Below are 18,389 nucleotides of genomic sequence, written 5' to 3'. Positions count from 1 at the left end.
ATAAGTTATTTTATAATAAATTTATAAATTATTTTATAATATTATAGTCATTTAACAATGGTAATAATTTATATTATTAGTCATTAAAATCAATTGAAAAAAACCACATAATCACTCATAATCGACATAAATACAATTTATGAGGAGTAATAATTTTATACGTTAACAATTCAATTATTCATTAATGTCAATTCATTTATAGTTACTTTCAATTTATGTCAATCCATTTTTTTTAGTAATATTTTATAAAATAAAAATATATATTCTATTTGACAGAAAATACACAAATTATCATTATATGTTCTACAATATAATTCAACATTAACATTTTTTTAAAATAAAAAATATTAAATAGTCAATTATATTTTTAAATTTTTACATCTTATTGTTGGGTTTGTATTTTACATTTTATTTTATCAAAAATTGAAAAATAAATTGACAATCAAAATACAATGAGTCAAACAATTATCCTATATAATAAGTTATCATACGAATTTAACAACATATTTTAAAAATCAAATTAAATGATTATGATAAACATGATTTTCCCTCATTTTCATTTTTCTAATCATATTCTGTTGGATTTGGATCCTTTGATTCCTAATTTTGACATAATTCACAATTCAACAATATTCATACTTAATATGATAAATCTAATATTTCAATTGAGCAAAATTTCAGGAACACCAATTCAATCCTACACACTTGGATCAAATTGCTTGGAACACAAGAAATCAACAAAAGTTGAATTCTGTCTATGTAAATCGATTGGGAAATCGATTTCATAACAAGGGTGTAAGGAAATCTTAAGTGTTTGTAAATGTGCAATCGATTAGGCAATCGATTAGCTTAATTAAAATGGAAAACTGCACAAGTCAGTAGCACTCTGATTTGGAGAGTAATCGATTGGTAAATCGATTGAACATTTCACAAATCAAACCTGATGGTAACACATCGATTGGTAAATCGATTGGATGAGTCACAGTGGCACTCCAGTGCTGAGGAAATCGATTGGCAAATCGATTGACAAAGTATCATTTGAAAAATAACCTCACCTGTGACAAATACAATCGATTGGACAATCTATTGTGAACACTTTCATTTTTGTTAAAGTTTGGTTGCAATCGATTGGGAAATCGATTGAACTAAACACCAGGTAAAAACTTTTCAGGAACATGCTATTAAATCGATTGGCAAATCGATTGACATCAAAAACCTGAGCCACTGTTTTGAACACAATCGATTGGCAAATCGATTGAAATAAACTTTTTGAAAACACAGTGAACTCTGAGAGTTGGAACAGCGATTGAGTAATCGATTGAACTTACTCTTATTGAAACAGTTTTCCAGAAATCGATTAGGCAATCGATTCCAACAAGTCTGAACATGTTATACTGAAAAGTGGTTTTAAAAGAATCGATTGGTAAATCGATTAGCTTGTATAGTTTCAAGATTAAAGAAAACCAAGATCGCGATAATCGATTGGCAAATCGATTTAGCTCATTTTATAACTTTACAAAATCGATTGGGAAATCGATTTCGTAGTTGGTTTTTCAGAAACTATATAAGATGTCTTTCAATCTTTATTCTCATAACTTCTAAGAACTTTTACATAACTTTTTCATAACTTTCATAATTTCTCTTATGCTCTCAAAAACGGTTCATGGCAACAAACTAACAACTTCATAATTGTGATTACAGATCTCAATACAGTTTGTTGACAATCTAAGAGAAATGATAATGTGCTCAAGAACAATCCATGAATATCCAGATTTGTGAAGAGCAACATTCATAAAGATTGAAGACCCTTTTGTTTTACAATCTTTATTCTTTCTGTAATAAAACTTTGAACGAAATAGAACGCAAGAAAAGCCAGCTCGAAACTGGTGGCTACTTTCTTGGTTGAGAGGACTCAACAAGAAAGAGTCGCACTTTGATTCTGTGATAGGCTGCTGAGTGTCTTCAAGGATCAGAGGGTATTCAATAGGAAAGATATAATTAGAGATTGATAGGTTTCAGGGAGGAAACTGGAAAATCTTTGTAATTGATTCTTTCTATTGAAGGAGAAGAAAATCTGAAATCCGATTGGATTTTCAGGACTGGACGTAGGTTGTTGTGGAACAACCGAACCAGGATAAATCTCTGTGTCTTCTTCTCTAACTCTCTCTCTTTAATTTTCTATATTGCTAACTTTGCATGCCTCAAAATTTAATTTCCGCTGTGCGCTTGATACTGATTAATTTGGTAACGAAAACTGATATATTTTCTTTATTGCGAGGTCACTGATACCAACAATTGGTATCAGAGCCAACTTCTTGAGAGGTAAAACTTATAAGAAGATGGCCTCAACTGACGTTCTGGGAGAAGGCGCTTCGTTAGCTCGACCACCAGCTTTCAACGGTACAGCCTACATGTACTGGAAGCAAAGAATGCTCATATTTCTGGAAGCAAGTGGCATAGATATCCTTGATGCTGTTGAAAACGGTCCGTACATTCCCAAGATTGCAGGAACTGACAACTCAATGATTATCAAGCCTAGAGCCGACTGGTCAGATGATGACAAGAAGAAGGTTGGTTTCAATGCGAAGGCTAAGAACATCATCACGTCCGCCCTATGTGCAGAAGAGTTCTTTAGAGTGTCCAATTGCAAGTCAGCAAAAGAGATGTGGGACATCCTCCAAGAAACTCACGAAGGTACTACTGATGTTAAGAGAGCTCGTGTGAATACGCTCATGCACGAATATGAATTATTTAGCATGAAGAAAGAAGAGTCAATCAGCGATTTGCAAACCAGATTCACACACATAGTCAAAATAATATTATAAGATAACTATATTTATAATACATAAAATATTACTTATAAAATTTATAAAATTAATTAATTAATATCCGCGCAACGCGCGAGCCATAATCTAGTTTACCATAAAACCAATTGAGAAAGAAATTGACAAAATCGTGAACTTTCTCTAGTATCAAATATTTTGAGATCTTTTCTAATTTCACTCGAGATAAGATAAGGCAACATAGTTTGATCATGGGTGAAGACGGGATTTGGAAGATTAAATCCTATTTAATTCAATATTTTGATATTAGTACTCATCTTTCTCATTTTTCTATAATAAAAAATTATATTTATTATTAGTAATTGATTACAATATTATTGATTTTTATTACAAATAAACACATTAATGTAATATTTTATAAAGTTGATTTTTTTTTATGTTCTCGTATCATCCTATATATAGAAATTAAGCTTAATTAATGAATAACTTTAAAATAAATTTACACTTTGTTTCCTAAACTTTATTTTAAATGTAGAATTTTTACGGTTGTTGTTTTTATATTTATTTGATTATTAGTGGACATAAATATTTTAGCTATTAAAGCAAATTAAAAATATAGGCAAAACTTGAAAGATTGTGAAATTTATAGAGAATAAAAATATATTTAATTTAATATTTTTATATTAGTACTTATATATCTCATTTTTTTTATAAAAACTTAATCATTGATATTATATATATTTTTTTTATTATTTTAAAAGAGATGATACATTTTATCATAATTAACCCACGCAACTTTGAAGTTCCGACACTACGAGAAAAATTATTGTTATCTACGACATATTTTATCTTTACCCACGGCATGTCCGTAGGTAACCAAAAATTACGCACGGATTACCCACGTACATGGGTTCGTAGCTAAATCGCTCGTAGGAATATATTTACCGACGAAAAAACAATAGGATACACTTACTTAAGGATTGTTCGTGGGTAGTATGACTTACCGAGACTCCGTGGGTAAACTTACTCATAGATGTTTTGTGGATAATGTCGAAGATAATTACCGATGGACATGTTGCAAGTAATGTTACTAACGGACCACCCGTGACAAATTATACTGTTTTATATTTGATATTTATAATTTTATCCATGACATGTCCGTGGGTAGTGAAAAAATGATTTTAAATCTATTTTTGTTTTTTTTATAGTTTGCTGTATTTTTTTTAATATATGTTTAAAATAAATTATAAGCATATTAAAACATCGTTGTCAAAACAAAGTGAAATTTTATATAAACAGTGTTTTTAAAATACACGTCCTAACTGGCACAAGTTTCAAAATAATGACAACTTACACTACCATAATTCTCAAAATAAGCACATTGTCACTACCATAAGTTTCAAAATACACATAACAACATTATCGTAAGAATATATATAGATAATGCCTACAAGTCTAAGCAAAATATGTAGTCATAACTACTATACGAAACTGACACTGAAATTAGTACTACTCATCGCCGTCATCATCGTTAGACTCATCCTCGTCATAATCTGGATGACGACGACGACGACGGGATGACTCAACCTATATGGAAGCAACACTTTTTGCCAATGTTGCTAGATGTATCTGGAGCTCTATAGTGCGCTGCTCATCCTCTTGTCGAAGTTGCTCTGCTTTCCTTAGCTCCTCTCGTGCCTCTCGTGCCGCGTGTTCTGCCGCTTTTGCTCGCTCCTCAAATGCTGCTATATGTGCAGCTATCTCGGTAGAGTGCTGAGACAAGACATTGACACAACCTCTAGATGGAAGAGAATATGGGACTAGACTTGCGACACCTGATCTATAAAGTGAGGATCTATCTCCAACACCATAGATCCTTTGTTTATTCTTCCCCCCAACAGATTGGACCCACATGTCTAAGCGAGCTTCCACATTAACCACTTGGCTACAACTACTAGATGTTTCCCCATTTTTGGAAGCTTATTGCAACTTACCTTGAAATGTTTCCTACTCAAATAGAAAATAATTTAACATAATCAAATTACTTAACATAATCAAATTACTTTTCCAGGAAATACAAATGAAAGAATGAATGAATGATTTAATATTTCTTAGGCTTAATTGCAGTTTTGGTCCCCTTATTTTAGCTGAATCGCGAAAGTAGTCCCCCCATTTTGTTTCTCCCCAGTTTTGGTCCCCCAAATAGAATTTTGGTCAAAAACTTGATGAAATTTCATTTTTTTAAAGTCGTACTACACCATTTATAATCATAGATTCCAGGTACAATTGTTGCAACTGAGATTTTGAGGCATGATGTGACTTAAATAAATTCAAAAAAAATGAACTTTCATCAAGCTTTGGACCAAAATTCTGTTTGAGGGACCAAAACTATGGAGAAACAAAATGGGGGGACTATTTTTGCGAATCAACTAAAATAGGGGGACCAAAACTGCAATTAAGCCTATTTCTTACATATGTTTTTTTTGCTCTTTCATCAACCCAAGAGTTGTCCTTCTTCTTAGTGTGAGTTTTTAAAAAGACCTCATCCAATGTGGGGTCTCTACCTAACTCTTCAGCCTTACAAAAAATAAAAAACAACAGAACCGTGAATAAAATGAGAGGCACATTTCAGCAACAAAGGAAAACAACAAAATATTTTAGCAAAATAGCTTTATGCATTTTGAATCAACAACACAACAAAACAATAAAAATAACAAATAGTAGGCATGTCCTTGATATAGAAAGTGTACCATCTGAATGGTATGTTCAGCAATGGATATAGATCCACCAAGATGGACAGCTCCTCCTTTAGAAGAAGCACGATTTTTCTTAGCACGATTTTTCTTAGCTCGATTTGATATCTCCTTAAACGATGGATCCATCCATATCTTCTCAAGATCATTCCAAACAGTTTCTCCCATCCAAGTTGGACACTTACGCTTGTTTCTCGCTTGCATCAACATATCAGAAAGACACATTGATCCTTTTGTATTGAAGATATTCTTAATCAGAAAATTGTGCTCAGGCAACCAAACAACTTTTTCCTGCAACATTACATTACAAATAAGTTAGAATGTTGCAATTAGCATCCACACAATAGTTCAACTCATTAACAAGATATATAACTTAATCTTACATCAAGTTTGTCGAACCAACGTTCCAAAGTTAATTCTGGGATTGCTCCCCAGCTAGGATACGAATCAACATATTGTGATGTAATGACTGAGGTGATGGCCCTCGAGGCCACCCTACACGGTAACCACCTGTAAACAATTTAAAAAAAAAAAACTTCAAATGAACCATAATCCTCATGTAGTAATGAAAAGTTAATCAGGACTAGTTACATACCCTCGACCATCTGGCCATATCACTGTTCTCCCATCAAGCGCAACCCCATGACTAGAATTGGAGCATCTTGACCCTTGAGTCTTATTACCAATAGCAACATGTATTGAAGGTGGTGGATTAGCGAAAATTGAAGTATGTCGTGAAGCAACGGATGTTAATGGTTGTGACGGTTAATGATCAACAGTCGTGAAGCAACGGATTCACACAATCCATAGCAATGAAGGAATGGGTTGCCCCCGAATCAAAGAGTGCAGTTAGAGTGTTACCTGCAATCTCACAGTCACGTTGAATCAAATTACCAGATGGATTCCCCTCTTCAGCACTCACACAATAAATGCGTCCTCTAGCAGTAGGACGAGTAGCCCTAGTTACATTCACAACGGGTTCTACCTTCGGAGCCGTGCAATCCTTTGCCATGTGTCCTGGCTTTTGACAATTGTAGCAGGTGAGAGTATTAGGGGTACAAGCGTTAGCATAATGTCCCTCTTCCCCACATCGGAAACAACAAACCACTCGTCCTAATTGTCTCCCAAAATTCTGGTTCCCTGGGCGATTCTGCCCACCGTTGTTAGTTCGTGGTCGATTGTAAGGTTTAGCAACTTGCTTCCCCTTGTTCTGAAAATTCACCCGACTAGGTCCTCCCGCAATAAAATTCCCTCCTCGGCTAGCCCTCTTATTCTTCATATCCTCAACTTCCCTACATTTTCCCTACACTTTTCCACTAGAACTTGGAAACGTTGAATTCCCAAGGGCAAGACCGAGTCTTGAATCTCGTACTTTAGTCCGTCTTGGAAACGATGACACATGAATGGTTCATCAATCTCTTCACGGAAAAATCTGAAATGCCTCGATAGCGATTCAAACTTAGCAGCATATTCGCTCACGGTCATGTTCCTCTGATGCAGTTTCAGGAAATCATCACCCAGCTTAGTCCTGGTACTCATCGGGAAGTATTTGTCTAAAAACTTCCTTTTGAATGATTCCCAGTTCACCTCATCGTGAGCTGATCTCATCGACAATCTTGCACTCCTCCACCAGTACTCTGCATCCCCTAGTAGCATATAAGTGGCATAGTTGACCTTCACTCCCGCCTGACAGTTAATCATTTCGAAGATCTTCTCCACTTCCTGGATCCATTGATCCGCCATTTCCGAATTCTCATCCCCCTTAAACTTGGGAGGATTGTAACGACGAAAGTCTTCTAGTCCTCTTGACTCTGTAGCACGGATCTCTCTTCCCCTCTTTTCAAGATCGTGTTGAGTCTTGGCAGCAGTCTGTGCAGCAACAGAAGCAGCCATGTTATTCATAGCCTCCGCCATTTGATCATCCCTATTAGCATTGGCTCTCAGAGCGTCATTCCTTCTTGGCGGCATGGTTTTTCCTATAAAACCATCATCAAGTAGAGTCTTAACACTACTTCAAATAATTCCAAAACTAGCTTCCGACCACGTTAACACGTAATAATTATAGCGGACCTGACAACTCAACCCCCTAAACCGACGCATGATCAGATAATAACTCTCAACTTATAGGTTAACCTACAATCTATAACTAAGGTTCCCCCGCCCCCAAAGAAAACCAAACCAAAGCTCTGATACCACAATGTAACACCCCGTTTTTCGAAGCGAGGGTATATTATTTTTTTTCAAAAGAAATTAAACTAAAACAGATAAATAAATAAGGAAATGCCTTTGGATAAATAATTGAGTCATTATAATTCACAAGCAGCGGAAAAGTTTCTCCAAATATAAATCCAAAGCATTTACACAACAACAAATGGTACATGGAACCCATTCAAATAAGATGTCAAACTGACAATATTAGTATAAGTACAGTTTTCCAAATTAAAATACTCCAACCCAAAAAGAAGGACATCTAGTCCCTATACATCAACCTAATCTGATCATCCTACCAAAAAACTATACACCCTGAGTGATCTCCACGCGCCCCGTGAGATCCTCCTAACGTAGCTCCAGTCAAGCATTCCCATCCGTAGGGTACGAACCGGTAGGATCGTCCTGACTCTCATCTGAGGGCAAAGCCCAGATTTCCACAATAGTTGTAAAGGGTCACCAACCGAAATTAACAGTTAACACATAACATTTAAGTTTTTAAATGCACAAAATAACCTTTCACTAAGCATGCACCTTAAAAGGATTTTCCATATGCTAAAAGTTCATATAACACATGCCAAATAACAATGAAAACAAAATAGGATTATCAATCCATCAAGTAATACATGACTAACCAAGACATTGATAAATCAATGAGCAATCTGTTATCTAACTCAAAATAAGAATTTCTACTAAGCCAATCGATTGGGCAATCGATTACCTGAAGGTTTTTAGCGAAATTTGAATTATGGGTTTAATTCAATCGATTGGGCAATCAATTGACAGCATATCTCAGCCCCTGACTTAAATTCAATCGATTGGGCAATCGATTGGGCAATCAATTGACAGCATATCTCAGCCCCTAACTTAAATTCAATCGATTTCCAAATCGATTTCCGTCAGTTTTGCTGAATTCCTGCATGGCCAAATCGAATGGGAAATCGATTTCATAAAAAGTTTAGCCCCTGTGACTTCCCAAATCGATTGGGCAATCGATTTCCCTGCTTATCCTTCCAAGAATACTTAAACTAATTCAATCACACTCACACATAACTCCAAAACTTAACACTTAGTAATTCCCACACAATCACCACGACAAATTGAGTTTCGAAATAGTTTTACAACCCATCACACTTACGCACAATAAACAATTCATATCACTTAGCAATTTCAACACAATTACCACGACAACTCGAATTCAGAACACTCAATCATAAACTTGATTCAAACACGACTCGTGTGCCAAGCACCCTAATGCAATGCGTATATGCCAAAATGCATGGACTCGGAATTCCAAACCAAAACCCTCCTCGAAGGGCCGTAAATCATAATTGTACCGCCTATCGCAGGCCAAAGTACCAATTACCGAGGTGCCACCTATCACAGGTCTGCACGATTTACTAAAAAGCATAAACCATAAACGTACTGCCTATCACAGGCCCGTATAGTTTACCGAGGTGCCACCTATCACGGGTCTGCACGATTTACTAAAATAACGTAAATTGTAAATGTACCGCCTATCACAGGCCAAAGTACTATTTACCAAGGTGCCACCTATCACGGGTCTGCACAATTTACAAAAAAACGAAAACCATAAACGTACTGCCTATCACGGGCCCGTATCGTTTACCAAGGTGCCACCTATCACGGGTCTGCACAATTTACAAAAAAACGAAAACCATAAACGTACTGCCTATCACGGGCCCGTATCGTTTATCGAGGTGCCACCTATCACGGGTCTGCACAATTTACAAAAAAGCGAAAACCATAAACGTACTGCCTATCACGGGCCCGTATCGTTTATCGAGGTGCCACCTATCACGGGTCTGCACAATTTACAAAAAAACCGAAAACCATAAACGTACTGCCTATCACGGGCCCGTATCGTTTATCGAGGTGCCACCTATCACGGGTCTGCACAATTTACAAAAAAACCGAAAACCATAAACGTACTGCCTATCACGGGCCCGTACCGTTTATCGAGGTGCCACCTATCACGGGTCTGCACAATTTACAAAAAAACCGAAAACCATAAACGTACTGCCTATCACGGGCCCGTATCGTTTATCGAGGTGCCACCTATCACGGGTCTGCACAATTTACCCTTAAATCAATACATTCAACCCTAACAAATTCCTTTCCACACAACTACAGATAAGTCCCTAAATGCAAGCTAAAAGTTTGGAAGGAGCCCTTACCTTAATGATAGCTTTCACGCGCGTTTCTGGTACCGCGAGTAAATCCGGTAAAAATCTTCGCTCGTAACGTCGCCTCCAAGTTGGTCCCCTAGCATCGTAGCGTGGTAGTGAGCAACTTTCTCTTCTATTCCTTCGCGAAACGAAGCTTGGATCTAGATGAAACGGGAAGGTTTGTGTTTGACGGTTTTAAAATCTCTAACGCCGTTTTTCTTCGTTTTCGAATCAACGAGGAAGAGTGAAGTTAAGAAATATTCTCCTTCACACTCAACAAACCTTGGGTTTCTATTCTTGAAGAAAGGAAGCCAAGAAAAACGAAAATGGAGGATGGAGGAATTTTGAGCGCGCGTGAACTGAGGAAGAAGATGGAAATTTTGCTTTTTCTTTCCTTTCTCTTTCTTTCCTTTCTTTTTCCTTTCTTCCTTTTTCCTTCTTTCCTTTTTATATCCTTTTCTTTTCATTTTCCTTCCTTCTAATTTCCTTTCTTTCTATTCTCTCCAAACAAACATATATATATATTCATTGTAACTTAACAAATATCCTTATTAAAATTACCATTTTACCCGTAACACATTAAATTCTTTGTAAAAGATTCACCGCAATTAATTTAATTTATTTATCGACGAGTAATTCTAAACGGCATCAAAATATCCTTTTGATCATATAAACTCCAAAATATTATTAACTTTGGCTAAAAAGCCTCCGAGCCAAAATCTAAAATACACAAAAATACATAAAGTATACTTTAAAATTATGGGTCTTACACTTCCCAAATAGCCTGCCAACCCCATACTTTTTTAGGAACTAACCACATTGACCCTACAAGTCAAGTTTTCCCCTAACAACTTGACAACCCCAAATTGAAGAAGGAACTAAACCATTATCAGGTTAGATACAAAAGATCGGAACTTGAGTAGTTGTTTCTAGCAAAGGTGATAATAATAATAATTATTCTCACACTCTAAGAAAAGAACACTCATAAAATTTTTCTACTTTTTTCTGATTTTCGATTCATTTCTTCTTCACCCTTGGGTATCTATTTATAGTTAAAATTTGGGCTGCAATTTAGTCATTATTTAATTCTGAATTGTATCTTGTTCAAATTGAGTTTGTAAATTCCTCAAATTGATTATGTTCTTACTTTGTTTAGATTGAGTTTGTAAATTTTTCAAATTGATTATATTCGTATTTTGTTCAAATTGCATTTGTAAATTCTTAAGATTAAGTACATATTTTGTTGTAGATAAATCTTGATAAAATCTTCTACAAGTCTTCCTCAAATCTTGATCAAATCTTCTTCAAATTTTGATCAAATCTTCTTCAAATATTAATTAAATCTTTTTCAATTCTTAACCATATTATCTTTTCAACTTGGTCGAAGATTTTCTTCAATTATAAATCTGAATCAAATCTTATTTTAGATTTTCATCAATTATAAATTTGAATGAAATCTTATTTTAGATTTTCTTCAATTATAAATTTCAATCAAATCTTATTTTAGATTTTCTTCGAAAACATGAATCTTCTTTCATACTCTTTGAAGTCAAATATATTTTTCTTATAAAATACTTTTGTTAACATCAAAACTATAAATGTAAAACCAACTTTGTTCCAACAATATTTTTTAAATCTTAATCAATTTTAATTAAGTAGGTTGTTACATCGTTTATCTATGGGAGGTCGCCTTGATTTTTTATTATTTGTCCTACTTACCTTGACAGTTTATTGGTGAAGGGGTAGTAAGGAGCCTTGCCAAATTCATTGGGTCAAATATGATTTAATGTCCTAATTTTTTAATTAAGTGTGCAGAAAATAGAACACGAAATCAGAGGAAACAATATTAGAGGATGTGAAGATATCAAAGAAAATGAATATATTAAACGAAACAAAGTTATTAGAGAAAACAAAGATATTAGAGGAAACAAAGATATCAGATAAAACAAAGATATCAGAGGAAGAAATTCAAAACGAAGTCAAGGGCAATCAGATTCAGATTTATGCATGTGTTGTTGAGTGCGCACATTTGCATGTAAAACTTCTTCCTAGTGTGTCTCTTAGGCACACCTTTGAAAATTATGTGTGTTTGCCTCTAAAGACTAAAGCATGCCTATGTTAAGCATGCCTCTGGAACGCCTACTTCTAGTTGCATCTAAAGCTTCTGCATGCTCGCTCTAAAGAATACAACACATTCTCTAAGACGTTGCCTCAGAAGTTGCATCAATGTGACGTTGCCCATGCCACTAATTCAAAGTCAAAATCATGCGTTTTTCTATCGTTATCTAGACTAAGCAACATAACATTTGACTCCGATGATCAGGTTATGTTCTGATAGATGTTTGGATGAAGGAAAGTCAATGACTCTGATGGAAGTCAACACTATGATTTGTTTCGTCTACTGTAACATATGTCTGAAGGAAGATTCAAGGAGAATTGTTTTCAAGCGCAATTTGGACAATGTTCACACAGGATCAATCTATAAGATTTGGCCAAAGAACCGATTGGAAATAATCAAGTCTCAACGGTCATATTCTCAAACCGTATCAATCAGATTTCATTCATGGTGAAGATCTTTGTTGACCACGCTGTAAGAATATCCATTTAAAATTTGTTTGGGACATAACAAAAACCCTAATTCATGTTATATAAAGGATACAAATTCTGAAGAAATAAGACACGAACCCTAAAAACAACAAACACAAAAACACAAAAGCTATCAATCAAAGGATTCAGTTTCACACAAGGCACTCTTTCATATTGTTATTACTAAGTGCTTTGTATCAAGTATGTGATTTATTTGTAAACATTGTCTTCAAGGCGAGTTCAGCAAAACTCATTTTCAATTTGTTTGTAGGTTCAAGTTGAATGTTGATAAAATTTGATTTGTAGGGTCAAGGTGTTGCATGTTCTTAAACGACATGTAGTTCCTCTAACGGAAGTTTCCATGTGAGTTAGTCTGTGTTATCTACTATAGTGGTAGTTTTATATTATTGTTTTATTTCTATCCTTTGGGAGATTATTTTAGTTCTTTAATATTATTAGGAAGACTTTAGATGTACTCATTTTTTAATATAGTGAAGCTATTTCTTTTGTCTAAAAGATTCTGTGATTTTTACAAGGTTTTTCACATTAAAATTTGTTATGTCCTATTTATAGCTTTTTACTCCTTTCATTGTTATTATTATTGGTATTGGTTGTGGTCTGTAATTTTCTATTTTAGATTCACAAGAAATAGTAAATTTAAATGAGTTTCGAATATTCCGCTGAGCCTTTTGATCTCAATAACTAGCATCATAGCTTCAATTCTCTTGTGGTTATTTTGTGGTTAGTTATGGAAGTTAATTCAACTCGTATGGTGACCTTGAATGGTTCAAATTTTTTTGTGGAAAAGTAAAATGGATGACCAACTTTATGGGAAGAATTTTCACCGACTTGTTGATTAGTGGTCTTTACTACACAGGTAGGTGTGTGGCTACATTCAACGGTGGGTTGATGACAATGTTTTGAGCCATTTTCGGGTTGATGACAATGTTTTGAGCCATTTAGTAGGGAGAAAGGTGTCAAATCCTTGTGGAAAAAGCTTGAGCAACCATATGTAAAGAAGATAGGTAATAACAAGATGTGTTTGATAAATAAGATATTGACCTTGAAACATCAAGAAGGGACTCTGTTGGTAGATTTGCATACTTTCCAAGGAAATATGAATCAATTATCTCTTATGGGTATTAAGTTTGATGTTGAAATTCAAGGGTTATTACTTTTTTTATTCTTAAACTGACTAGTGGAAAACTTTCAAAATGCATTGTTTAATTCTGCTTCTAATGGTGTATTGTCTGTGGACCTTGTAAAGAGTAGTGTTTATAATAAAGAGATAACAAGAAAGTCTCAAGATCATCTTTCGCAGTCCAATTTATTTTTTATTGAATTAATAGTGAGAATTAATGATTGATAATCTGAAAATATAGACCAAGTAGAAACAACATTCGAAACAGGTACAGATTTGTTTAATGTTACATCCAATGACAAATGTACCAAAAGGGGAGAATATTCATAAAATTGTTTTTTTATAAAGGAGAATGAGAACAAAAGTAAAAGGAAACAAAAGAAGATGATTATTATGACGACAAACTAAGGTGACATCCGATGATAACTTGGTTTAACAACCCCTCTCACTACCTTAGAAATACTTACAGGATTAAGATGATAATTAGACCCCAAATTTTTTTTGTTAAGTGATAACGATTAATTACTAGCAATGTTTAATTTATAATGTTTCTAGAATTGGGGTAGAAGAATGAAAGTATTATCAAGGACAAGTGTTAAAGGATGTATGTATATTACTATTATCCTTTCCCTTTCACTTACACATCAAACATATTTAGATATCCTCTTCTTCCTTCACCACCATCCCAACTCTTTCATTCTCCCCTACCACACGTTTTCCCCTTCTTTCTTATGCGTTCTTTTATTTTTTTTCCTAAACATTGAGGAACCAAGAGCTCTTTCATCTTCAACCCATTACATGTCCTAGATCAAGAAACTAAATACCAAACCTTCAACAATAATACCTAATCTCTCATTCTATTATTGTTCACCATCCACCTCCCTCTCCTTCTCTATACCTCACAAAACTTCCTTCCACTGCCAAAGACATACACTTTGATGTATGTTCTAAATCTAATGAGTCCCAATGTTGTAAACATCACTCATAAGCTATAGTAAATGATGTAGACTCATCATTGGGGTGATCCTTCCAATGTCATGCAAGTGGAGGCAACAGACATCCTGATTTTAATTTAACTTGAAACTGATGACTTTCATTAACAAAATTAATGTCGATAATAAGATCACGTGATAGCTCTCCATTGTGTGCACCCCTCAATGGGAAAAAAATCAAAGAAAAAGTTTTTCTCAATTTCATAAGAACAAAATTATATTTTGTTGCTCATAACTCGTATCTAGAATGCTCATCCACGTCTCATTAGGTTGGTTTCCCAAATCAGTTATAAGCAAAGAGTTTGTCACTTCTTGCAAACCTTCCTTTAATAATGCAACATATGAATCAGGTTTGGACTTAATCTGTGAATACAAATATCAACGTACAATGCTATAGTATTCTTCACTATGACCAAGTATAATAGCAATAGCACAATATCCACGGTTTCCACCCGCTTTAACATTAACTATGTCTTCAATATATGGATGAATTAGAAGAGGAAATCCGTCCAAATATTTTCCAACTTCACTCGTCATAGGTTGTTGAGATGCTTGTTTGGGTGTATGTTGTGAGGCTTCTTCGGATGCTTTCATATGTCCTTGTTGAGAGCCTTGAGTAGTTGCATTATCAGAATAAAACGCATCCACATGCTCAAAAAATGAAAGGTCGCGATATACATCAAATCTCTTCGGCTTCTTACTTTTTTTCCTCTTCACACCACCCGTTGTTTTGATATTATGTGATGGTGCACACATTGATGTTGTCTCTGGATATGTTATTTCATACAACTTGCTCTTTAATGCCCTCCTTCCAGCAACATTAAATATTTTCCATGTTTTCCAAATTATATTCATATCTGATGTAATATCCAACTCTGAATCATTTTCTAACTATTCTTCCTCTAAACCATTATTCATGGTTAATGTATTCCAATGTATATGAACAACATCCAATGGGATTGGAACACCTTCCACCTTGTACCGTGACAACTCACATGCATAAGGTATTCCATAAGAGTTTCTAAGTATACAACGACACGCGGCTTTGTCACTATCGGCATAGTTGACTATCTTGTATTCATCAACAATATTAGATAAAGCCTTATTGGATACAACTCAAGTCAAATTCTCGTAGAATAGATTGTTGTGTATATGCTCTTTGTGGCTCTTACTTATCTTAATAATTTGTAATTTCAACATATCATTCATACCATCTCATGCCTTACATAAATCTACTTTACTATGTTCCTAAAATCTCTTCAATGACCAATGAGTAAACTCAACCTTAATATTCAAACATAAAAGGTTTAGTATTATTTCAATAAAAAGTATATCAAACACAATGTTTAATCCTAAATATGTATAAATATAAAAAATAAATAAAAATATAAAGTACTAAAGCGTGTATGTTTAATCCTAAACATGTATAAATATAAAAATAAATGTAAAATTTTAATGACATAGATGCAACAATGTAGTCAAAGAAAATAATATTATCAACACATGCTTATTCAAACATTTCCAAAAGTTCGTCGTACTTCTTCTCTTTATAACAATAAACAATTTTCCTTCACAAATCTAGAATAGATTCTTGCATATCCTTCTTCAATATATATTATTTGCATTTGGCTCCAATATTTTTGTTGATATGAAGTTGACAAAGTAAATTATTGAAGATAGAAATACAACTTCAATTGCATTTATCAAAGTTCTCTATTACGATCACCTAAGAAATTGAGGTATTTGAAGCGAATGTCAACTCAATTGAAGTTACACCAACAACCAACAATTTCAAAAGTTTGGGTGCGTCCAAAACATGTCCCTCACAACGTTGGAGTTTTCATAAGTCATACTTCAACAAAAACATCAATAGTTGTTGCATATCAAATAGGTCCTTTTATAAATTTGAGAAATATTAGTCATATTTTTCTTATCTCGATCTCTCAAAGATGGCAAGATAGCAAGATGTGTCTTGAGTCTCAATACAAGATGATACTTTGTTAGTTCGTTAACAAATTTTGTTTCTTCTTTTAAGCATCTTACAAATGTATTATTGTTAAAAGTAGCCACTAAGTTTCAAAGTTCAGCCATTAAACTAAAAATTTATCTATGTTACCTATTGAAATTTCCTATAGAATAAAATTAACTACAAAAAATTTTAAAAAGTGTAAGAAATTTGGCTGAGATACAATTTTAGAGCAACTTTTTTATCTTTAAATGAATAGAAAATGAAGGAAAAAAATTGGATTTTCTTTTACGTATCATAGATATAAGTCAAATTGTGGAGTAACAAATCCATTTTAAACTTTTAACATGAAAGTAACAAATGAACAAACATGCTATTGTTACTGAATTTCTGATCCTATATTCTCGTCAAAATTGTAGGGTTAAAACATTATTTGTGAGTTTATCATTGTAAAACAATCCATAGTAACATTTCAGTTTAGTTATTCTCTATTTAAATTTTATTTTCCAAAATTTGAGAATACAAAATTATATAATCAACTCTTGTAAAAAAAATTGCATAATAAGCTATTATAATTGACTTAATCTTTTGAGCACCAACAACAGAGTCAATCAATATTATTTTGGTTACAATTCTGAATTTAATTTTATTATTTCAAAGTTTTGTAAATGAAGAAAATATTCCTTCCCCTCTGCAATAGTTTTATGCAAATAGTTACAATCATATTATACGAAAAATTCACTAAACCAACAAACTCGTAGAGGGGAATAAGTGCAGACTACTTCACATTATTAACAAAAAGAAATTGTAACCAAAATAAATCAAATATAAAATACAAAATTGTAGGAATATCAAAATGCATAAGCCTAAAGAGGCAAATGACAAAAATTCTCAGATCCAGTTTTCTATCGGCAACGTACAGCACTGAAATCACTATAGAATCAGCGAATCAGAGACTCTAAATTGTTGCCTTTTCATTTATAACAAACTTCGTATGGAAAAAAATAATTAATATATTAAAATTCAGAATCAATAATTATTTTCGATTGTTAACAAAAAACCTCAGATTCAAGAATTGTGTATCGATCAGAGAAACCTAAAACAGAATCTCAGATGGTACGGACAAATTTCATACATCACAGGCCAATAAAATAAATTAGAACAAAAAACAACATAAAAAATAAATAAAATAAGAAGAGAGAGAAGTAAAACTGAGGTTGAAAATTGATTGATGAAATACAAGAAATTTATCATGCGAATGAAGCTTATGTGAGATGAGGCATGGTTGCAGATTAAATAGGCCACAACGAAATAAAACCCTAATTTTTTCATATGAATGAAGTTACTATTGTACCCTTCCGTCTCTTAGCCCAATGATTCTTCTTAATGGGCTGGGCTAATTAAACGTGTCACTAGGCTCTTTCCTCTCCTTGCATTTGAAATTAAATGCAATTAAAAAATTGCAGTATAAAAATATTATTAAGGAAATTGTAGTACAAAAATAATAAAAATCAAAACGTATAAGTTAGTAAATGTATTTTTTTTCTCCTTGATAGCCATTCTTGGTTATGCATGATTTCACATTTCAATCCCTCACTCATTTATAAATTAAATGACTACTACACAAAATCATAATTTCAATTTTAAACTAACTAACAAACTAATTTGCATTAAAAACAAAACAAAATAATTTCCCTCAAAAAGAAAAAAAAATATATATAACATTATAACTTATTTGTACTACCTCTTAATTAAATGTATCAGTTTATAC

General features: G+C 33.6%; 1 non-coding gene across 1 annotated transcript; it reads right to left on the bottom strand.

Annotated features, from left to right (window-relative positions):
• Nucleotides 1–17,675: 17,675 nt before the first annotated feature.
• On the bottom strand, nucleotides 17,676–17,763 carry LOC113784931 (small nucleolar RNA snoR117). The gene has a single exon (XR_003471083.1). It is a non-coding gene; the product is annotated as a small nucleolar RNA snoR117 (small nucleolar RNA).
• Nucleotides 17,764–18,389: the final 626 nt, after the last annotated feature.

Source organism: Cicer arietinum, chromosome 6, assembly GCF_000331145.2.
Source record: "Cicer arietinum cultivar CDC Frontier isolate Library 1 chromosome 6, Cicar.CDCFrontier_v2.0, whole genome shotgun sequence".
Classification (NCBI taxonomy): Eukaryota; Viridiplantae; Streptophyta; class Magnoliopsida; order Fabales; family Fabaceae; genus Cicer; species Cicer arietinum.
This window is presented reverse-complemented; position numbering and strand designations above follow the sequence as displayed.